The 24,036-nt window shown below is 42.5% G+C and overlaps 1 long non-coding RNA gene across 2 annotated transcripts; it reads left to right on the top strand.

Annotated features, from left to right (window-relative positions):
- Positions 1-1,729: 1,729 nt before the first annotated feature.
- Positions 1,730-17,213, top strand: LOC109890232 (uncharacterized). 2 transcript variants are annotated; one of them, XR_004210547.1, is made up of 4 exons: positions 1,730-1,862; positions 2,162-2,245; positions 13,536-13,672; positions 16,106-17,213. It is a non-coding gene; the product is annotated as an uncharacterized LOC109890232 (long non-coding RNA). The 2 variants fall into 2 exon arrangements; XR_002255385.2 differs by lacking the exons at positions 13,536-13,672; positions 16,106-17,213 and having other exon boundaries at positions 2,162-2,288.
- Positions 17,214-24,036: the final 6,823 nt, after the last annotated feature.

Below are 24,036 nucleotides of genomic sequence, written 5' to 3'. Positions count from 1 at the left end.
TGGACAACCCCGTCTGGATCCGCGGTACAAGGGAAAATAGTCAGAGGACAAGTTGTTAGTCCGTACCGAAGCCATGGGGGAAAAATAAAGAATCTTTATCCACGCAATGAATTTGGGGCCAAAGCCAATCTATAAAGGGCAGCTGTTAGGTAATCCCCCTCAACGAGGTCAAAAGCTTTTTCCGCATCAAGTGAGACCACCACCTCCGGGTCCTCTGACGCTGGGGAATACAGTATATTCATAAGGTGCCTAATATTGAAAAACAAATGCCTATTTCTCACAAAGCCAGTCTGGTCAGAGTGTATTACTTGGTGCAGCGAGCCTTCCATACGGATGGCTAAAAGCTAGGCTAGGATTTTGTAATCACAGTTTAAAAGCGAGATTGGGCGATAGGATCCACATTCCAGGGGGTCTTTGTTTTTCTTTAATAGTAATGAAATTGAAGCCTGATAAAGACTAGGCAGTAGCTTTGAGGTATTAAGGCACTCTGCAAATAGTCGAAACAAGAATGGGCAAAGCAGACCAGATGGGGTCCTTATTTGTGTGATTAAACATAAGGCCTCAGATTTACGGATCTGATGTGCAAGGAGTTTACTGGCCTTGTCGCCTTGTTCATACACTCTGTACCGAGCTTGCAAGAGTAACTGTTCAGCTTGCCCGAGAATTGAACCTTGTGGCACCCCCATAGAGACTGCCAGAGGTCTGGACAACAGGCCCTCCGATTTGACACACTGAACTCTGTCTGAGAAGTAGTTGATGAACCAGGCGAGGCAGTCATTTGAGAAACCAAGGCTGTTGAGTCTGCTAATAAGAATATGGTGATATGCATCTGTTAGTCACAGATATCTTTTTTTTTTAAAGTTGTGGCGTGGATCAGAAAACCAATCTGTATCTGGTGTTACCACCATTTGCCTCATGCAGCGCAACACTGTCCCACTACTCTTCAATGGCTGTGTGAAGTTGCTGGATATTAGCGGGAACTGGAACACGCTGTAGTATACATCAACCCAGAGGATTCCCAACATGCTCAATGGGTGACATTGAGTAGGCAGGTCATGGAAGAAGTAGGACATGTTCAGCTTCCAGGAATTGTGTACAGATCCTTGTGAAATGGGTCTGTGCATTATCATGCTGAAATATGAGGTGAATGGCACGACAATGGGCCTCAGGATCTCCTCACGGTATCTCTGTGCATTCAAATGGACATCGATACAATGCAATTGTGTTTGTTTTCAGTAGTTTATGCCTGCCCATACCATAACCCCACCTCCTCCACAGGGGAAACTCTGTTCACAACGTTGACATCAGCAAACCTGCTCGGCCACACGACATCATACACGTGGTCTGCGGTTGTGAGGCCAGTTGAACGTACTGCTAAATTCTCTAAATTAACATTCATTTCTTTGGCAACAGCTCTGGTGGACATTCCTGCAGTCAGCATGCCAATTGCACACTCTGTGACAAAACTGCACATTTTAGACTGGTCTTTTTATTGTCCCCAGCAGAAGGTGCACCTGTATAATGATCACGCTGTTTAATCATCTTCTTGATATGCCACACCTGTCAGGTGGACAACATTTGAGAGAAATTCGGATTTTTGTGCATGTGGAACATTTCTGGGATATTTTATTTCAGCATGAAACATGGGACCAACACTTTACATGTTGCATTTATATTTTTGTACAGTGTTGTTTGAACACAAGAGGGCAGCACGCCGTACATAGCACGCTAACATACAGTCTGCATAGAACAAGGGATGACTCACTGCTGAAAACGAAAGTAAATTCAGAATCTGTAAAACTCTTCTTTCATATGTTCCTGTGCTGCTGGCACTTTTTGTGTTTAAAATGGATCCATCCATGGTAAGAAATTTTTTATAGGGAAATTTCACAAATATTAGGTAAATGTCCATTGTAAAACTTTGTTTACAGAAAAGTAGGTTACGTTATATTTTCATATTCCATTGACATCAACAAGGAAGTGGGAGATAGACTTGATGAAACAATGCAACTACATGTGATTATGTTGCTGATATGCCTACATAGAATGTCTGGGTTAAAATCTACATTGTAGATAGTAAACCTTTCTGATTTTAATCACATAACATTAAGAGACCAAACATAGCAACTTACTTCCTACTTGATTTCATCTCATAATGCAGTTACCGGGCTGCTGCTTCTGGGAGCCAGGCAGAGGCAGAGATTGAAGAGCCACCCAATAAACTCCCCCGTGACTCGGCTAGAATGTGAGTGGAGATTAATGAGCCTGATATAAACAACTCTACCATACCATCTCTTTTATTGAATCGTTTTCATTAATTGAGTGAAATTCATGTGGAACATTGAAGTAAATACAGCATGTGGTGGTGGAACAGCTGATATCTCAAAGTGCTGTACAGAAACCCAGCCTAAAACCACAAACAGCAAGCAATGCATGTGTAGAAGCATTGTGGCTAGGAAAAACTCCCTAGAAAGGCCAAATCCTAGGAAGAAACCAGGCTGTTTATTTAATTTTTTACCATTATTTAACTAGGCAAGTCAGTTAAGAACAAATTCTTATTTTCAATGACGGGTTAACTGTCTGTTCAGGGGCAGAACGACAGATTTATACCTTATCAGCTTGGGGTTTTGAACTTGCAATCTTCCGGTTACTAGTCCAATGCTCTAACCACTAGGCTACCCTGCTGCCCCTGCTATGAGGGCTGTGCCGGGTGGAGATTATAACAGAACAAGATGTTCAAAAATTCATAAATGACCAGCGTGGTCAATAATAATAATCACAGTAGTTGTCGAGGGTGCAGCAAGTCAGCACCTCAGGAGTAAATGTCAGTTGGCTTTTCATAGCCGATCATTCAGAGTATCTCTCCCGCTCCTGCTGTCTCTAGAGAGTTGAAAACAGCAGGTCTGGGACAGGTAGCACTTCCGGTGAACAGGTCAGGGTTCCATAGCAGGCAGAATAGTTGAAACTGGAGCAGCAGCACGGCCAGGTGGACTGGGGACAGCAAGGAGTCATCATGACAGGTAGTCCTGAGGCATGGTCCTAGGGCTCAGGTCCTCAGAGAGAGAGAAAGAGGGAATTAGAGAAAGCACACGTAAATTCACACAGGACACCGGATAAGACAGGAGAAGTACTCCAGATATAACAAACTGATCCAAGCCACCCGATACATAAACTACTGCAGCATAAATACTGGAGGCTGAGACAGGAGGGGTCAGGAGACACTGTGACCCCATCCGATGATACCCCCGGACAGGGCCAAACAGGAAGGATATAACCCAACCCACTTTGCCAAGCACAGCCCCCACACCACTAGAGGGATATCTTCAACCACCAATTTACCATTCTGAGACAAGGCCGATTATAGCCCACAAAGATCTCCGCCACGGCACAACCCAAGGGGGGTGCCAACCCAGACAGGAAGATCACGTCAGTGACTCAACCCACTCAAGTGATGCACCCATCCTAGGGACGGCATGAAAGAGCACCAGTAAGCCAGTGACTCAGCCCCTGTAATAGGATTAGAGGCAGAGAATCCCAGTGGAGAGAGGGGAACCGGCCAGGCAAAGACAGCAAGGGCGGTTCGTTGCTCCAGAGCCTTTCCGTTCACCTTCACACTCCTGGGCCAGACTACACTCAATCATATGACCCACTGAAGAGATGAGTCTTCATTAAAGACTTAAAGGTTGAGACCGAGTCTGCGTCTCTCACATGGGTAGGCAGACCATTCCATAAAAATAGAGCTCTATAGGAAAAAGCCCTGCCTCCAGCTGTTTGCTTAGAAATTCTAGGGACAATTAGAAGGCCTGCGTCTTGTGACCGTAGCGTACCTGTAGGTATATACGGCAGGACCAAATCGGAAAGATAGGTAGGAGCAAGCCCATGTAATGCTTTGTAGGTTAGCAGTAAAACCTTGAAATCAGTCTTTGCCTTAACAGGAAGCCAGTGTAGGGAGGCTAGCACTGGAGTAATATGATACATTTTTTTGGTTCTAGTCAGGATTCTAGCAGCCGTATTTAGCACTAACTGAAGTTTATTTAGTGCTTTATCCAGGTAGCCGGAAAGTAGAGCATTGCAGTAGTCTAACCTAGAAGTAACAAAAGCATGGATACATTTTTCTGCATCATTTTTGGATAGAAAGTTTCAGATTTTTGCAATGTTACGTAGATGGAAAAAAGCTGTCCTTGACACGACTGTACAACCATCAAGATTAATTGTCAGATCCAACAGAAGATCTCTTTGTTTCTTGGGACCTAGAACAAGCATCTCTGTTTGGTCCGAGTTTAAAAGTAGAACGTTTCCAGCCATCCACTTCCTTATGTCTGAAACACAGGCTTCTAGCGAGGGCAATTTTGTTCATTGAAATGTACAGCTGTGTGTCATCCGCATAGCAGTGAAAGTTAACATTATGTTTTCAAATGACATCCCCAAGAGGTAAAATATATAGTGAAAACAATAGTGGTCCTAAAACGGAATCTTGAGGAAATTTACAGTTGATTTGTCAGAGGACAAACCATTCACAGAGACAAACTGATATCTTTCCGACAGATAAGATCTAAACCAGGCCAGAACTTGTCCGTGTAGACCAATTTGGGTTTCCGATCTCTCCAAAAGAATGTGGTGATCGATGGTATCAAAAGCAGCACTAAGGTCTAAGAGCACGAGGACAGATGCAGAGCCTCGGTCTGACTCCATCAAAAGGTTATTTACCACCTTCACAAGTGCAGTCTCAGTGCTGTGATGGGGTCTAAAACCAGACTGAAGAGTTTCGTATACATTGTTTGCCTTCAGTGAGTTGCTGTGCAACAGCTTTTTCAAAAAATTTTGAGAGGAATGGAAGATTCATATAGGCCGATAGTTTTTTATATTTTCTGGGTCAAGGTTTGGCTTTTTCAAGAGAGGCTTTATTACTGCCACTTTTAGTGAGTTTGGTACACATCCGGTGGATAGAGAGCCGTTTATTATGTTCAACATAGGAGGGCCAAGCACAGGAAGCAGCTCTTTCAGTAGTTTAGTTGGAATAGGGTCCAGTATGCAGCTTGAAGGTTTAGAGGCCATGATTATTTTCATCATTGTGTCAAGAGATATAGTACTAAAACACTTGAGTGTCTCTCTTGATCCTAGGTCCTGGCAGAGTTGTGCAGACTCAGGACAACTGAGCTTTGGAGGAATATGCAGATTTAAAGAGGAGTCCGTAATTTGCTTTCTAATGACCATGATCTTTTCCTCAAAGAAGTTCATGAATTTATTACTGCTGAAGTGAAAGCCATCCTCACTTGGGGAATGTTGCTTTTTAGTTAGCTTTGCAACAGTATCAAAAATACATTTCGGATTGTTCTTATTTTCCCCAATTAAGTAGGAAAAATTTCCATTTCCGTTCCAATTTTCTGGAAGCTTGCTTCAGAGGTCGGGTATTTTCTGTATACCAGGGAGCTAGTTTCTTAGGACAAATGTTTTTATTTTTTAGGGGTGCAACTGCATCTAGGGTATTGCGCAAGGTTAAATTGAGTTCCTCAGTTAGGTGGTTAACTGATTTTTGTCTTCTGACGTCCTTGGGTAGGCAGAGGGAGTCTAGAAGGGCATCAAGGAATCTTTGTGTTGTCTGTGAATGTATAGCACGACTTTTGATGCTCCTTGGTTGGGGTCTGAGCAGATTATTTGTTGTGATTGCAATCATAATAAAATGGTGTTACGATAGTCCAGGATTATGAGGACAAACATTAAGATCCACAACATTTATTCCATGGGACAAAACTCAGTCCAGTGGATGACTGTTACAGTGACAAAACCCACCGAGTCGACGATGGCTCCGAAAGCCTTTTGGAATGGGTGTGTGGACTTTTCCATGTGAACATTAAAATCACCCAAAATTTGAATATTATCTGCTATGACTACAAGGTCCGATAGGAATTCAGGGAACTGAGTGAGGAACGCTGTATATGGCCCAGGAGGCCTGTAAACAGTAGCTATAAAAAGTGACCACAACAACTTTTTCTGAATAAAGAGTTCAGGTGTAATCTATGTTCTGAATTAGCGGTTTATATGTATGTGTCTAATTGCTATAATATATTTCTGTTCGTTTTTGAGTGGCATGTGTTCCGAAATAGACAATAGTGTGCCGTGTTGCATTTCAGCATCGTTCTGTCCTTCAGAAAAACTCTTATTTTATATTGTCCAACTTGTTTGATCATTTGAAATCCATTGGCAACAAAACAAGGACATTATCAAATTGTTACACCTGCTGTTTTTGTTGCACTTCATAGTGTTTCTGCCATTCCAATGGCATTTCTAAGGGTTTTTCAGTGTCACCATTTGGTGCTTACCTGTGGATTTAAACCAAACTTTCCATACATATTTGCCCATGGAAGTGGTCAGAAAGGGACTTTTTGGACCTGAATGCCAAAACATTCAGCCTTTCCGGGAAACTGAAGGCGAGAGATGCTGCTTATAATCACGGTAAGGTGTCTGGGGACAATTGTATGGTTAAACAGTACAAATATGACCTACGCAGATCAAACCAGATGGCGAGACAAAAGTGGAGAGACAAAGTGGAGGATCAATTCAGCGGGTAGGATATTAGGCGTATGTGGCAGGGGCTTCTAACGATCACGGATTACAAAAATAAATCCAGTCACGTCGTGGACACCAACTCCGCCCTACAGGATGAGCTAAACACCTTTTTCTCACACTTCGAGCAAAACAACTCTGAGTTGCCGAGGAGAGCTCCTGTGGACAACAGGAGCTATTTGTTTACGGTCTCCATGGAGTGGCATATGTAAGTCATTCAACCGTGTTAACTCTCGCAAGGCTTCCGGCCCAGATGAGCAATGTGCAGACCAGCTAGCTGTTGTGTTTTTGGAGATTTTCAATCTCTCTCTAGCTCAGGCCATTATCCCAATATGTTTCAAGATGTCCACCATCATCTCAGTGCTCAAGAAAAGGAACTGAACTGAATGACTACCAACTCGTAGCACTCACATCCGTCGTTATAATAACTGCTTCGAGAGGCTAGTCAAAGACTATATCACCTTCTCTCTCCCTGACACGTTCAACCTTCTCCAATTCGCCTACCACCCGACAGATCCACCGATGATGCAATCACCATTGCTCTGCACACTGCCCTCACCCACCTGGACGGGAGGAATGCATATGTGAGGATGCTGTTCATCGACTACAGCTCGGCCTTCAATACCATAGTGCCCTCTAAGCTCCCCATAAAGCTCACAGTACTGGGACTGAACTCCATATGCAACTGGGCCTGGACTTTCTGGTGGAAATCCTACCTTTAACTAATAACGAGGAGAGGCAAAGTCAACAATCAATCAAGGTATTACTTTTATTAAAAACGTATTATAATAAGGAGGCTGGTCGCCCCACCCACACATGTGAAATGGAGTCAGAGCCTCTCGTTCAAAGAGTGCATGAGCATTTATATAGTCGAGCTACCCCATACAAGCATCTGCAAAACACGTGACCCTATGCATGTGTGTGTGTGTGAGGGGAGACAACTGGGTGAAAAGATTGCCTCAGTCGGTCTCAACTGAGTGAGGACAATAGGGGCCAGAACGACAGGAAGTCACTACAGACATACTTCCTCTAACAGTAGCTCAACGGTTCTCCCAATTTGGGCAAGCAAGCGCCTTTGACTGTCGGCCCAGATGATGTATGATCGTACTGGTCAAACACACACATACACAAAACATGAATCTTTCACCCAGAAACAGGCTCCAAACATAACAGCTCTATCACTGGTGTGCAGAATATAACACTTTTCTGTCGCCAGTTAAGCTAAGAGAAACCAGTTAGTTTCTGTCAGTCTTGGCTGAGTGGCCAGACATCATGGGGTCATTCTACACACAGAGAACAGTTAGAACAGACCTCTATTAATGTGCACACACACAATCTTATACGAGTTAGTTTCTTTATCAATCTCAAGCCCAAGGGAGGCTTAAAGAAGGATATTTTAGTACACAAGCATTAGTAAGGTTTAACTTCAAAATGCCCTCATAACTTCCTGACAGGCCGCCCCCAGCTGGTGAAGGTGGGCAACATTACCTCCTCCACACTGATCCTCGACGCGGGGGACCCACAAGGTTCCGTCCTCAGTCCCGTCCTGTACTCCCTGTGTACCCCCGAAGGTGTGGCCTCGCACAGTTCCAACTCCATCTCCAAGTTCGCTGACGACACGACAGTAGTAGGCCTGATTACCAACAACGATGGAACTGCCTACAGGGAGGAGGTAGGTACTCTGACGGTGTGGTGCCAGGTGAACAACCTCTCCCTTAATGTCAGAAAAACAAAGGAGCTGATTGTGGACTTCAGGAGGAACCAGGTTGGGCAAGCCCCCATCCATGACCGCAGTGGAGACGGTCAAACACGGCGTACAACATCTCTGAAGAACTGGAATAGTCAAACCACACGGACACCATGGTGAAGAAGGCACGACAGCGACTGTTTACCCTCAGGAGGCTGAAGAAATTTGGCCTGTCCTCGAGGACCCTCACAGTGTTTTACAGCAGCACCATCAAAATCATACTGTTGGGCTGCATCACAGCCTGCTACGGCAATTCCACCGCCTCTGACCGCAAGGCACTACAGAGGGTGGTACGCTCGGCCAAATTTACCATAGTGGCAGCACACACAACACAGGAAGGCCAAGAAGATCATCAAGGACCTCAGCCACCCGAGCCATGGCCTGTTCTCCCCTCTTCCATCACTCAGACATGAGAGTACACACTTCCCCATAGGGGAACCCTTTTTGGTGCTGGGTAGAACCGTTTTTATAGAAGGGCACTACCAATAACCATTTTATAATCTAAAGGTTCTTCCTAGAACCCTCTATGAAGGGTTCCACCGAGAACCCTTTTATCTTTGGAGAGTTCTTCCTAGAACCATCTATGAACGGTGTGATTAGATGTGAAAATGTGATTATTTATGACAATGGAACAACTATCTTAGTAACAGGTGCAATACGTCCAACTACTGACAGATTTAATTAATTTAGAAAAATGTATGATATTTATCTTTGTGTAGCATAAAATTAATCAAACAATCAATGTACGTGCAAAAACACAGATATAAAATTTAAAAAACATTCTGAAAATCACCCTAGCCAATAGCTTCTACCACCAGACCACCTGCCCCCCCCCCCATTTTGGTATAATTGACGTTTAAGGTTAAAATATGTACATATTTACAACAATAAAACATTTTTTACAATAAATTATAAGATAGTTTGACAACCCTGTTTGTAAGCTTTTAAATTATATTAGCCACAACCGTTTGATCTTTTCCAGTGATGACGACATCATGTCTCATGATGCGGTAGGCAAAATATGCACCTTTATCTCCTGAATGTTTTGGCATTCAGGTCCAAAAAGTTTCACTTTCTCGGGATAGGAAATCTTTGTTGAGGTAACCCCCAGACCCTGTTGGTACTCGGTTCTTCTCCTAACTCTGTGTGTGATCAGCCATGCTCATATGTGTACATACCTTCTTGCAGTGGGTAACGTAGACCCAAGTGACTCTATCAGCTATTCTAATGGCAAAGGCGGTGGCAGAAGGCAGAACCTTGTATGGGCCTTCCCAATGGGGCTGCTTCCAGTCTATTCTCCTCAGGGACTGGATCCACACTTTAGTCTCCTTGTTGGATTGAGTGAATCCCCTTCTCCTGTAATTCACCTGTTGGACACAAAATCTTGGACATACGGGTTTGGTTACCAAACAGTCTTCTCATGTGTTCTGCTAGTATATCTTCAACTTCTATGTCTACCTGTTCTGGTCCCTAACTCTGGCATTCTATTTGTTCTACCTGACTAGCTAAAATGTCATCCATTATTTAAAGACAGAGATCCTAGTAAACCAACTCTAGGGATAATATCTCTACCTAATATGTTTACTACCATAATCGTGTCCGCCAAGTAAGTTGGGAACGCTTCTACCCATTTGCTATATTTATCTATTATAATAAAAATGTAAGTAGGTCGTTATCACCTAGGCCACAACGTCTTTCCTAACCTGCTCTACCATCCTTCCTCTAACCTGCTTGTGATTGTTCTGTGCACATATAACAAAGTGAACAATAAAAAATGTTTTTTAGTTATTCCGTATGCTACAAAGTGTTGTCTAATTATCCCTACCATCCCTCCGGTTGATACGTGGCTCTGCCCATGTATCAATATTGCTACATATCTAAACAATGACTTAAGTAGTTCTGTTACTATCCATTCCTTTATTATGAGCCTCACACTTACAAATAGCTAACTTTTCTGGCAAAAGCCTCTCATAGATTCAAAATCAACTGACCGAAATCTCTAGTGGGGCTGCATTCTTTGTCAAAACCTTGGAGAATTGCACTGTGCATCTCTTTCTCTAATTACACTCCCCCTCTACCAAGTCCTCAAAGGTGGGGGTAATCTTTATGCCCTCTGGCTTTCTGTGGGGGTGACAGCCACATTCAACAGATTTATCTAGACGTAACCTGGAGTTCCGGACTGGAGTGCATGCCTGACCTCCCAACGTCTCATGTTTCATAACCAATGGAGCATACAGTCTCTCCGCTGATGTCCGGAATCTGAACAAACAAAATCTTTTCCCCATTTCTTGTCGATGTCAAATAGGACTTCTGTTCCTTTTGTAATGCCAGATCAATAGTAACCAATTTGAAAACTTCACAATCAGTGTTTACAACAGAATCCTGAACCTTGTCCTCACTAGAGTCTATTCCCCCGCTCGCCATAATTAGTCCTGCCTCAATTCCCCTTCCTCTTCTGAGTCTTGGTGCTCATAGTGAACTGCATATCTCTTCACCTCACCTAGCTCGGCTCGCCCTCACCCTACTAAGTTCTGTTTAATGGTACGGCTTATCTCGGGACGCATTCCACTGAGGAAAGCAATTATTAATTGTTGACTATAAGGGGCATTGGGTCCCTCCACTGCAGGGGATTCTTTTAACCCACTATTTAGAGTTAAACACAACCTTTAATCTTTCTAGGTATTGACTTACAGTCTCTCTGTCTCCCTGTTTGTCCTCAGATTTGAGAAAAATCAACATGTCTATAGTATTGATCTCAAAGATTATTACATAGTTCATTAAGTTTATCTTGTCCTCTCAATGATCCTGGATCACCACAGATGTCATACATTCCTGTCCTGTTGGCTTAGAATATGTCCTGAATACTTAACATAAGTCTACCATTAGTCCAAGGCTATACCATTTCTTTCTTCTCTTTGGTTCAAATTACAAATATGTCAAAGAACTATAAACTCCATCATAATTAACAATTACACAAAATGACCTTAAAATCAGTATTACAAATGACCTTAAATTCATTATCCAAATGGCCCTCCAATGAGGCTTATCAGACCACAAAGGAAAGCCATGATAGAGGTCAAAAGTCATACTACCCTTTCAAATAAGTATTTCTTACTATACTAGACAAATTAAAGAAAAACCATCAAACATTTTCTACATGTTGTATCCCAGTATCCCAGAACACTCCCTTTATCAAAATAATTCACGTGTTTAATTAAAACTCAGAAAATAAAACTTCTAATATTCCATATGTGTATGTACCCTTTTAAGATATTGTGTCTCTAGGAAACATGGAAATCTCCTCAAACCCAAAGGCAACCCCCAGGTTCTAAACAAATAAAAACATTTCCAGGCCTTTTCAATTAGGTAGAAACATGCCTATATCTCTATCTACAGCCCCCCAATAAACATTTCCAAAGAGAAAATGAAGCACTCCTTTTCCCAGAAAGAAAAACACTTTGTCAGCATTCATTATACTACCTCGACGATTCAGAAACCCAAACGTTGACTACGAACAAAACCTAATAATACTGATAATTCCATTGTACTCCCTCCAATCATTAGTTTTAAACTCCCTCAATGGTTATATGTACTTAATTGAACATGCGCTACCCTTGGAAACAATACTGTACTTTACATCTATGAAATCCCCCTACTACTTGACTAGTTTGGTCCAAGCTTGCTTTGCAACATTAAAACCCATTCAGTCTGTCTGCAAACAGTCTCTCAAAATGCTTGATAGGAATACCCTGCCATTAGACACACACAACTGTGATTAATGTGCACTGTCCCTGTAAAATAAAATTAACTCAACCTGCAATCCACTTTACTGACCTGACATTGTTCCACGTAATGGAAACAGATTATAATGTTAAAATGCATTCACTTCCTGTTTAAATTCACTAGTGTTACCTAAACAATCAAACCAAAAAACAATAATCAAAAACTATCACGAATCGTAAAGGTTTTAACTATTCAGTCCTGTATTCCTCTCAGCCAAATATAAACCAACTTACCTATTCTTTCCCGCACGCGAAAACATAACACCTACTCAGAGTTCTGCTTTAATTCTATCGTAAGAGTAAAACCAAACTTTCCAACTTTCTCTTCTCTTTCGGCTTCACCCTTATGAAATGTCGAAAATGTAAAAGTACCATGTACTTCGCAAAATGTTATTAGTCAATCCATAAGAATGAAAAGCATTTCGGTGGGCACCACTCTAACGCCATAATTTCTCCGCTATTATTTAGAATTTCTTTAATTTAGGTAACTGTCTCTTCTATGATACAGTAATGTAAATACGACTCCATTCTCAATACATTATTCCAGCAGATCATTTAGGCAACCAACACCGTCTTGCATCGAAATTATTGCATCTCTATTATTTTGAATGAATTAGTCTCTCAATTTAACCTAAACAATCTCTTTAAAAGTTCAATTTATCCCTTAATTAAACAAACATTAACGACCGTATCTTTCCAGGCAAAACATACCAATAGTTTAATTACAATCATAAACTCATCATAAACTGGGAAGCAACCCTGGGTCTCCTGTGTGACAAGCGAGAGTTTTACCACTGAACCAACAAAGCTATTGAAATGACGAAAGCTCCTCGCAAATAACCCTATTTATAATTGTCTGTAGTTTTCAAATCAGGCACGTCCTACCGAGACAATTCCCAGAAAATGGTCCTGATTTAAAGGTCCAAGCATTTCTCCGGAGTTAATCCTCATTACTCTCTATATCTCAGGATTTAGGAATAATTACTATTGTGAATTTTTATAAATTATCAGGTCTCACAAGTGAGCGAATTATTGTTTTTGCGACTCTCGACTGATTAATATATCTATCGCTACTTGTCATAGTCTCAGACTACTTCCTATATACAATAGACTATTTAGGTCCCACACGTAAACGAGTTACCGCTTCTTATGACTCTTGACTTGTTAATAAACCTGTCCCTTGCTGATATCCTTCTTTAAACTTTCTCTCACCCTTTCTCTACTCAGTCATTTCGGTAGTTGTCTCCTACTCGGTCACAATGTTTACAGGGAGCCTTACATTCCCGGTCGACATGTCCTGTCATTAAAAATGTCTGTAAATGTCTGTAAATAGTGTAGTGTATGCTGTAGTGTATACATACAAAGGTATTTGTATTGCATTTGATACATTTTCATGTAAGTTTGTAGTCTGATTCCTCTCAAACTTTTGTGGGGTACCCCAGGTTAGCCACCAGCGAGAGACGCGTTGAGGCCTGGTAACAGATGGGAGTCTACATCACACAGCGATGGCTCCCTCTGCTGGAAATGCCATGTCTCGACTGGGTCTCCGGCCAGGACTAATTGAGGCTGATTATGCTTGGTGAGTAATCATGGGGCTGATTGCTCACGAGCTGGACGAGTCCCATTAAAGCTGCCAGAATGGGAGTGGGGACTGTGGAAGAGAGGTTACTTAAGCGATAAGGCCCGAGGGGGTGTGGTATTGGCCAATATACCACGGCTAAGGGCTGTTCTTAACACGACGCAACACGGAGGGCCTGGATACAGCACTTTGCCGTGGCATATTGGCCATATATCACAAACCCCTGAGGTGCCTTATTGCTATTATAAACTGTTCACCAACGGAATTAGAGTAGTAAAAATAAGTGTTTTGTCATACCCGTTGTATATGGTCTGATATACCACAGTTGTCACCCAATCAGCATTTAGAGTTTAAACCACCCAGTTCATAATCCTGTATAGTTGTGCTCAGAACCAGAGATAACGGAGGTAGCTTGGTTTTGTTCCCCAAAGGATACTGCCCAGGAGACATTATCCTGGAGGAGGCCTATTCTTTTCTCTTTGTTTATTATCTAAATGAACACCTTTGAAATTTTGTCAGTGTCTGTGTAAATGTCTTGACCAAATCCCCTGGTCTGCCACACTTTCTTCCTACCAAGGTGACCCGTTTCAGGAAACTAGGCATATGACGCAAGTCACGACTGCACAGGAGAGCAATTTGAACATTTGACATTTTTTTAAATCAAAATGCGTTTTTCTGGAACATGTGAACTTTCATGTGCCTTAATAACAAACGTTGTATGTCATTTGTAAATACAATTGTTAAATTAGCCTTGCTGGTTAAGCCACAGAAAAAGTCAGCAACCTTCTCACTAGCCATAATTGGCAGACGTAATGAGCGTGGTCTGCCATATAGAGGGCTTCTGTCTATTTGGGCTGATCAGTCTGTGTTGGTAATCCAGTCGAATGCAGCTTTTTTAAAAAGGTATCGTGTAGTGGAGCTGCATAAGTGTTGCTCTCCACTTTCTGAAGGATTGAGTTTTGAAATCAGTGGAATTAGAGTGTGGTAGCTTAAAAGCTGGCAAAAACACCTGTCTCCGGATTACATCTTCAAACTAAGGGCAACCGTGGCATGGCAGCCATGGCATAGCATCCATGACAGGGAGACACTAGCTACATTTCAGATATTACACATTTCAAATTTTGACAGAAAGTTTAATTTCAAACTAAACTGTACTGTTTAACGATAAATGTATAACGTTATTATTCATTGTTGTTTAACTAGCTAATGTTAGCTGGCTGGCTCATTAGCTAACGTTACGTGACGTGTGTGATCTTACACGTTGTTTACCTAGCTAGGTTAATTGTTACATAGCTAGCTAGCTACATGTCTTATGCTAAAGTATACTGTTAGCTAGCTAACATTAGCTGGCTGGTTCCCTAGCTAACGTTATGTGTATGACGTTATTATTCGTAATCCAGGCCCGTTTGCTTTGCTAGATAGAGCCTAAAGTTAGCTAGCTAACATTGAATCTGGTTGGTTAGCTCCCAGCAGATTCATGCAGCGTAGTAACAACATTATTTGGCACTATGTTCATTGTTGTTTAACTAGCTAACGTTAGCTGGCTGGCTCGTCAGCTAACGTTACGTGATGTGTGCAATCTTACACGTTGTTTACCTAGCTTGGTTCATTGTTACCTAGCTAGCTAGCTACATGTATTAAGCTAAAGTGTACAACACCCATTGAATATGACCGGTGTAAGTAAACGTCGGTCGTATTTGCAAATAAATTCATTAAAAATCCTACAATGTGATTTTCTGGATTTTTTTTCTCATTTTGTCTGTCATAGTTGAAGTGTACCTATGATGAAAATCACAGGCCTCTCTCATCTTTTTAAGTGGGAGAACTTGCACAATTGGTGGCTGACTAAATACTTTTTTGCTCCACTGTAGGCTATTGCCTATTATTTGCAGAGAAAATAGAGTGTTTTTTGACCGCTTTGTGCTTTCCGTGGTGCTGATCAATTTATACGGGTTAATTTCGGACTGCCGTTCATGGTGTTTAATATATTGGCTATATTGTGGCTTCTCTGGTAACAGCTTCAAATGTGCCCTTAGATTAGGTTCTGCTCTGCTGTTACAATGCTTCGTAATATTAACACACAGCCTTACCAACAAAATTATTTTCATTTTAAGGGAAATATGGGTGGGGATAGGGGCCCGTCATTTTTTGGGGAACCTGGGTCCGTCATGATTAAGCTACGCTACTGGACAGAGGAGAACCAATCAATAAAAAATCACAACCCCCTTCATAATCGAGCATCATGCCTACAACATCAAGGAGCCTTTCCAGACTCTGAAGTCAGGAAGAATGAGTTTGGTGTCAGCCAGACTAACAGACTGTGGCTTAACCCTGGCAAATGCTAACATCCTTTGTGATGAGATAGTTTTCTATGTGCTTTACTTACTTGCAGTACACAATCACCTTCTCTGCATTTTCCTTTTGGTCTCGCAGCTGCTGTACGACCCAGGCCACCTCTGCTCAGATACCCCTCCTACCTCTGCAAGCGGTTATTGCCAGGTAAATGTCAATGTATCATCCTGTGTGGCTCATTTGGTAACTGTGTAGAGCAAGCTAAGCCAAGGTTATGGGTTAAACCCCGATAAAGATCAGAGACATATACAAAAAGTACAGTATTCAGTCTGTATAGTGTGAGCCACATTGGATAAAAGTGTCTGCTAAGTGACATTGTAGACTGAACACAAATATATAGGAATATGCAACAATTTCAAAGATTTTACTGAGTTACAGTTCAAATAACGAAATCAACCAATTGAAATAAATAAATGAGGCACTAATCTATGGATTTCATGGATAACTGGTGTTGTGGCAGAATCAGAATTCTTTAGGTAACATTGATAAATAAGATGTTTTATCAATGTTCATAAGTATGCTTATGTGGGAAAGTTACTTGGGGCCCAGAGAGGGGAGAGGTCAGGTTTGTCTTATCTGTGAATGTGTCTGTAACTATTCCTAAACCATGTGAAGGGATGGTTTGATTAATGGGGAACCAGTTAGTTGGCTCCCCAATGTCTGTGTGCCAGTCACTCCTCTCCGTAAACTTGTCCAGGAGGGGTTGGATTTTGGATGGGAGTATCTAGAATTGACAATTGATATATGCCATTGGATGAGGTAATGTTTTGGTCCTAAGTGGTACCAAGAACGAGAAGTAGAACCTCGTCTAAGAGGGCAAACTGAACGATAATTTATAGCTAATGCTGTCTGGCTATAGGATACTCCCTTTTCTGGTAAAATGTTTTGAATGCTTTGTGTAATGTTCCTAAGATCTGTTACTAGTCATGTGAGTTTTGATGGGTGTGTCTTGGCTATAAATGATAGTAAGAACTGTTTTGTAAGCACTCTCAGAGAATTAATTTATAGACACTGAATTGATCTGAGAGTCAAACAGGGCTATGGTGAAGCTCATATATAATTAAAGATGGCACTTTATAATATACTCTGACTTGTGTGTTGTTTGCTCGCATGATTTGGTACTACAGGAAATTTCCACGACACTGGTAAACCAGATATGCATCTGTTGGTCACAGATGCCTTAAAAAGTGGGGGCGTGGATCAGAAAACCGATCTGTACCTGGTGTGACCACCATTTGCCTCATGCAATGCGACACATCTACTTCGCATAGAGTTGATCAGGCTGTTGATTGTGGCCTGTAGAATGTTGTCCCACTCGTCTTCAATGGCTGTGCGAAGTTGCTGGATATTGGCCGTAACTGGAATGCCCTGTCGTACACGTCAATCCAGAGCATCCCAAACATGCTCAATGGGTGACAATGTCTGGTGAGTATTCAGGTCATGGAAGAAATGGGACATTTTCAGCTTCCAGGAATTTTGCACAGATCCTTCTGACATTGGGCTGTTCATTACAATGCTGAAACATGAGGTGATGGGGGCGGATTAATTGCACGACAATGGGCCTGAGGATCTTGTCATGGTATTTCTGTGCATTCAAATTGCCATCAATAAAATGCATTTGTGTTCGTTGTCCGTAGCTTATTCCTGCCCATACCGTAAAGGAATGCTAGGCCACTCCAGGACCTTTAATGTGCTTCTTCTTGAGCCACTCCTTTGTTGCCTTGGCTGTGTGTTTTGGGTCATTGTCATGCTGTAATACCCATCCACGGCCCATTTTCAATGCCCTGGCTGAGGGAAGGAGGTTCTCACCCAAGATTTGACGGTACATGGCCCCATCCATCGTCCCTTTGATGCGGTGAAGTTGTCCTGTCCCCTTAGCAGACAAACACCACCAAAGCATAATGTTTCCACCTCCATGTTTGACGGTGGGGATGGTGTTCTTGGGGTCATAGGCAGCATTCCTCCTCCTCCAAACACGGAGAGTTGAGTTGATGCCAAAGAGCTCCATTTTGATCTCATCTGACCACAACACTTTCACCCAGTTGTCCTCTGAATCATTCAGATGATCATTGGCAAACTTCAGACGGGCATGTATATGTGCTTTCTTGAGCAGGGGGACCTTGCGGGCGCTGCATGATTTCAGTCCTTCACGGCTAAATGTGTTACCAATTGTTTTCAATGATCTCATGATCATTGCAACTCCACGAGGTGAGGTCTTGCATGGAGCCCCAGGCAGAGGGAGATTGACAGTTCTTTTATGTTTCTTCCATTTGCGAATAATCGCACCAACTGTTGTCACCTTCTCACCAAGTTGCTTGGCGATGGTCTTATAGCTCTTTCCAGCCTTGTGTACGTCTAAAATCTTGTCCCTGACATCCTTGGAGAGCTCTTTGGTCTTGGCCATGGTGGAGAGTTTGGAATCTGATTGATGGATTGCTTCTGTGGACAGGTGTCTTTTATACAGGTAACAAAATGAGATTAGGAGCACTCCATTTAAGAGTGTGCTCCTAATCTCAGCTCGTTACCTGTATAAAATACACCTGGGAGCCAGAAATGTTTCTGATTGTGAGGGGGTCAAATACTTATTTCCCTCATTAAAATGCAAATAAATGTATAACATTTTTGTCATATTCGTTTTTTTCTGGATTTTTTTGCTGTAATTCAGTCTCTCACTGTTCAAATAAACCTACCATTAAAATTATAGACTGATCATATCTTTGTCAGTGGGAAAATGTACAAAATCAGCACGGGACCAAATACTTTTTTCCCTCACTGTATCTTTAAAAAAAACTATTATGTCTGCCCCGAAGCGACTACAAAGGATTGCGCCGGAGGGGATGGCTGACGTTTTATGGGCTCTTAATCCTAACCAACTGTGCTCTCTCTGCTACCACACGGCAAGTGGTACCGGAGCGCCAAGGACCAAAAGTCTCCTTAACAGCCCCCAAGCCATAAGACAGCTGAACAGCTTCTACCCCAAGCCATTAGACTGCTGAGCTATTAATCCAATTTCCACCCAAACTATTTACATTGAACCAGTGTTTTTACACTGCTGCTACTCGCTGCAGCTTCAGCGTTATCAACTACAGGTAGTATACAAGAAAGGAATAGAGCTCCACATTGCAGATTTCTTGTCCAAGGCAGCATTATCAACAACTAGTCACCCACAATATCGGACAAATGAGACTATGTGCTCTAGGCTGAGTTTGAAGATGTGAACCGTGCTGCTGATCAAAATATCTCTGCAGAGACGGGATGCTATCAAAGCTCATTCAGCAGAGGACAAGACTTCTGTCTTTTATCCTTTTATCCTAAGAGGCTGGCTGCCCACACGAAAGAGTACAACCATCCTGTTTAGGGACTACTGGACATACAGAGACAAACTCACAATGCAGGAAGTGGTCATCTACAAAGGGGACGGGGTGGTATTGCCAGAAACTTTACATCCGATGATTCTCTCTCGTATCCAAGCAGGGCACTCAGGGGTCAAAGCCAGTCTCAGGAAATCCAGAGACTCAGTATTTTGACCCAACATGAAACATTTTGTGGCTGTGTGCAGCACATGTAATGCTAATCTACCTAAGCAGCAAAAGGAAACGCTGCAGCCACATTACATACCAGCACGTCCTTGGTCTAAAGTGGGGATGGATCTGTTCACAGTAAAGAACGTTCCTTTTCTGATTATAGTGCACTACTATTCAGAGAACGTGATTGACACAACAGCGGCTTGCATCATCGACTGTTGTAAGCAGAAGTTTAGCAGATATGGCATAACTGATAGTGGTGTAGTTGCGGATAATGGGTCACAGTTCACGAGTCAAGACTTTGCTTTTTTTCCCGCAATAGCCTGGGAGCTCTATCATTGTGACCTCCTCACCCTACGGAGTCAGCAGTGAAAATAGCAAAGACTCATCACAAGCTATGCAGGAAGGCACAGATGTATGGCAAGCCATTTGGCGTGGAGAAATCAGCCTGTAATAAAACAAGGTCACCTCAAGCCAGGGATGCTACATGGAGTCTTGGAAAATGCATTGTGCACATCAGCACAAGGTCATATGAAGTGGAAGTAAAGGGGTGAAAGTATTGAAGGAACCGGAGGGATATACTGTACATCCAGTTAAAGGAGAGCATAGGGCTTGTGCCATCAAACCCCTGCAACTTATCCAGAATGCTGCAGCCTGGCTGGTGTTCAACCTTCCTAAGCTCATCCATTTCACCCCGCTCCTCCACACAGTCGAAGCTCACATCATCTTCAGGAACCTGGTGCTTGCCTACGGAGCAGCAAGGGGAACTGGACTTTACCTTCAGGCTATCCTCAAACCCTACATCCCAACCCGAGCACTCCAATCCGCCACCTCTGGTGTCTTGTCCCTCCCATCCCTACGGGAGGGCAGCTCCCACTCAGCCCAGTCAAAACCCTTCTCTGTGCTGGCACCCCACCGTTGGTGGGACAAGCTTCCAATAAAGTCAGGACAGCGGAATCCCTGCCCATCTTTTGAAAACGTCTGAATCCTTACCTCTTAAGAGTGTCTTAAATAATTATCACGTGTGAACTTCACGGTGAGATGAATCGCGCATCAATAAAAGAGTATGGGCGTCAGCTTTACACCTGAAATCGTTAATGGTGAAATAGCCATGTCCTTTAAATGCAATATTATAACAACGAAGAAGTTACTGCAAATAATAAACCGTTTTTTTCCCTTGGACATGAGCACAATATGTCCTGTAATTTCTTTTAACATGTTGCGCGACGTCTCCAATGGCTCGGCAACAAAAACATTAACAAGGGTGGTGTGGCGGGGCGGACGTGGCGCTGTTTCCACCTACTGCGAATTCCATATTTAAGGAAATGTGCCCCATGAGGGGTAGTGAGCCAGAGAATGTCATTGCCTGTGCTCTTAAGGTCGTACTGCCTTAGTTAGCGACCAGAATCACACCTACACCTATGGATTCAAACGGTATGGCTAGAGAACTACAAGGATTTAAATATGATTGGAATTTGGCGATTGGAAACCACAAATGCATTAGCACCTCTAAGAAATACAAAAAGATAAGTATTTAGTATTTTTTGAGAATATTATATTGTTGATACAGAGTCAGAAAAAGGTGGATTACATCACGACCAAGTACAATGGTTTGTTACAAAGGCATGACATACAGATGAAGTCAGAAGTTTACATACACTTAGGCTGGAGTTATTAAAACTTGTTTTTCAACCACTCCACAATTTTTTTGTTAACAAACTATATTTTTGGCAAGTCGATTAGCACATCTACTTTGTGCATGACAAGAGTAATTTTTACAACAATTGTTTACAGACATATTATTTCACTTATAATTCACTGTATCACAATTCCAGTGGGTCAGAAGTTTACATACACTAAGTTGACTGTGCCTTTAAACAGCTTGGACAATTCCAGAATATGTTATATGTCATATGTCATGGCTTAAGAAGCTTCTGATAGGCTAATTGACATCATTTGAGTCAATTGGAGGTGTACCTGTGGATGTATTTCAAGGCCTTTGCTTGACATCATGGGAAAATCAAAAGAAATCAGCCAAAACCTCAGGATAAAATTGTAGACCTCCACAAGTCTGGTTCATCCTTGGGAGCAATTTCCAAATGCCTGAAGGTACCACGTTCATCTGTACAAACAATAGTACGCAAGTATAAACACCATGGGACCACACAGCCGTCATACTGCTCAGGAAGGAGACGCAATTCTGTCTCCTAGAGATGAACGTACTTTGGTGCGAAAAGTGCAAATCAATCCCAGAACAACAGCAAAGGACCTTGTGAAGATGCTGGAGGAAACAGGTACAAAAGTATCTATATCCACAGTAAAACGAGTCCTATATCATCGTAACCTGATAGGCCGCTCAGCAAGGAAGAAGCCAATGCTCCAAAACCGCCATAAAAAAAGCCAGACTACGGTTTGCAACTGCATATGGGGACAAAGATCGTACTTTTTGGGGATATGTCCTCTGGTCTGATGAAACAAAAATAGAACTGTTTGGCCATAATGACCATTGTTATGTTTGGAGGAAAAAGGGAGAGGCTTGCAAGCCGAAGAACACCATCACAACCGTGAAGCACGGGGGTGGCAGCATCATGTTGTGGGGTTGCTTTGCTGCAGGATGCACTGGTGCACTTCACAAAATAGATGGCATCATGAGGAAACAAATTTATGTGGAAATATTGAAGCAACATCTCAAGACATCAGTCAGGAAGTTAAAGCTTGGTCGCAAATGGGTCTTCCAAATGGACAATGACCCCAAGCATACTTCCAAAGTTGTGGCAAAATGGATTAAGGACAACAAAGTCAACGTATTGGAGTGGTCATCACAAAGCCTGGACCTCAATCCTTTAGAAAATGTGTAGGCAGAACTGAAAAAGCATGTGCGAGCAAGGAGGCCTACAAACCTGACTCAGTTACACCAGCTCTGTCAGGAGGAATGGGCAAAATTCACCCAACTTATTGTGGGAAGCTTGTGGCAGGCTACCCGAAACGTTTGATCCAAGTTAAACAATTTAAAGGCAATGCTACCAAATACTAATTGAGTATACAGTGTGGAGAACAAGTATTTGACACACTGCCGCTTTTGCAGGTTTTCCTACTTACAAAGCATGTAGAGGTCTGTAATTTCTATCATAGGTACACTTCAACTGTGAGAGACCAGAAAATCACATTGTATGATTTTTAAGTAATTCGTTGGCATTTTAATGCATGACATCACTATTTGATCACCTATCAACCAGTAGGAATTCTGGCTCTCACAGACCTGTTAATGTTTCTTTAAGAAGCCCTCCTGTTCTCCACTCATTACCTGTATTAACTGCACCTGTTTGAACTCGTTACCTCTATAAAAGACACCTGTCCACACACTCAATCAAACAGACTCCAACCTCTCCACAATGGCAAAGACCATACAGCTGTGTAAGGACATCAGGGATAAAACAGAAGACCTGCACAAGGCTGGGATGGGCTACAGGACAATAGGCAAGCAGCTTGGTGAGAAGGCAACTGTTGGCGCAATTATTAGAAAATGGAAGAAGTTCAAGATGACGGTCAATCACCCTCGGTCTGGGGCTCCATGCAAGATCTCACCTCATGGGGCATCAATGATCATGAGGAAGAGCTGGGACCACAGTTTCAAAGGAAACCATTAGTAACACACTACGCCGTGATGGATAAAAATCCTGCAGCGCACGCAAGGTCTCCCTGCTCAAGCCAGCGCTTGTCCAGGCCCGTCTGAAATTTGTCAATGACCATCTGGATGATCCAGAGGAGGAATGGGAGAAGGTCATGTGGTCTGATGAGACAAAAATTGAGCTTTTTGGTCTAAACTCCACTCGCCGTGTTTGGAGGAAGAAGAAGGATGAGTACAAAGAATGAGTACATTCCCAAGAACACCATCCCAACCGTGAAGCATGGGGATGCTTTTCTGCAAAGGGGACAGGACGACTGCACCATATTGAGGGGAGGATGGATGGGGCCATGTATCGCGAGATCTTGGCCAACAACCTCCTTCCCTCAGTAAGAGCATTGAAGATGGGTCGTGGCTGTGTCTTCCAGCATGACAACGACCCGAAACACACAGCCAGGGCAACTAAGGAGTGGCTCCGTAAGAAGCATCTCAAGGTCCTGGAGTGGCCTAGCCAGTCTCCAGACCTGAACCCAATAGAAAATCTTTGGAGGGAGCTGAAAGTCCGTATTGCCCAGCGACAACCCCGAAACCTGAAGGATCTGGAGAAGAAAATGGGCCAAAATCCCTACTGCAGTGTGTGCAAACCTGGTCAAGAACTACAGGAAACGTATGATCTCTGTAATTGCAAACAAAGGTTTCTGTCCCAAATATTAAGTTCTGCTTTTCTGATGACATAAGTATTTTATCAAATACTTATGTCATGCAATAAAATGCTAATTAATTTGTTAAAAATCATACAATGTGATTTTCTGGATTTTTGATTCCGTCTCTCACAGTTGAAGTGTACCTATGATAAAAATTAC

The sequence above is a fragment of the Oncorhynchus kisutch genome, linkage group LG1 (assembly GCF_002021735.2).
Source record: "Oncorhynchus kisutch isolate 150728-3 linkage group LG1, Okis_V2, whole genome shotgun sequence".
NCBI lineage: Eukaryota > Metazoa > Chordata > Actinopteri > Salmoniformes > Salmonidae > Oncorhynchus > Oncorhynchus kisutch.
This window is presented reverse-complemented; position numbering and strand designations above follow the sequence as displayed.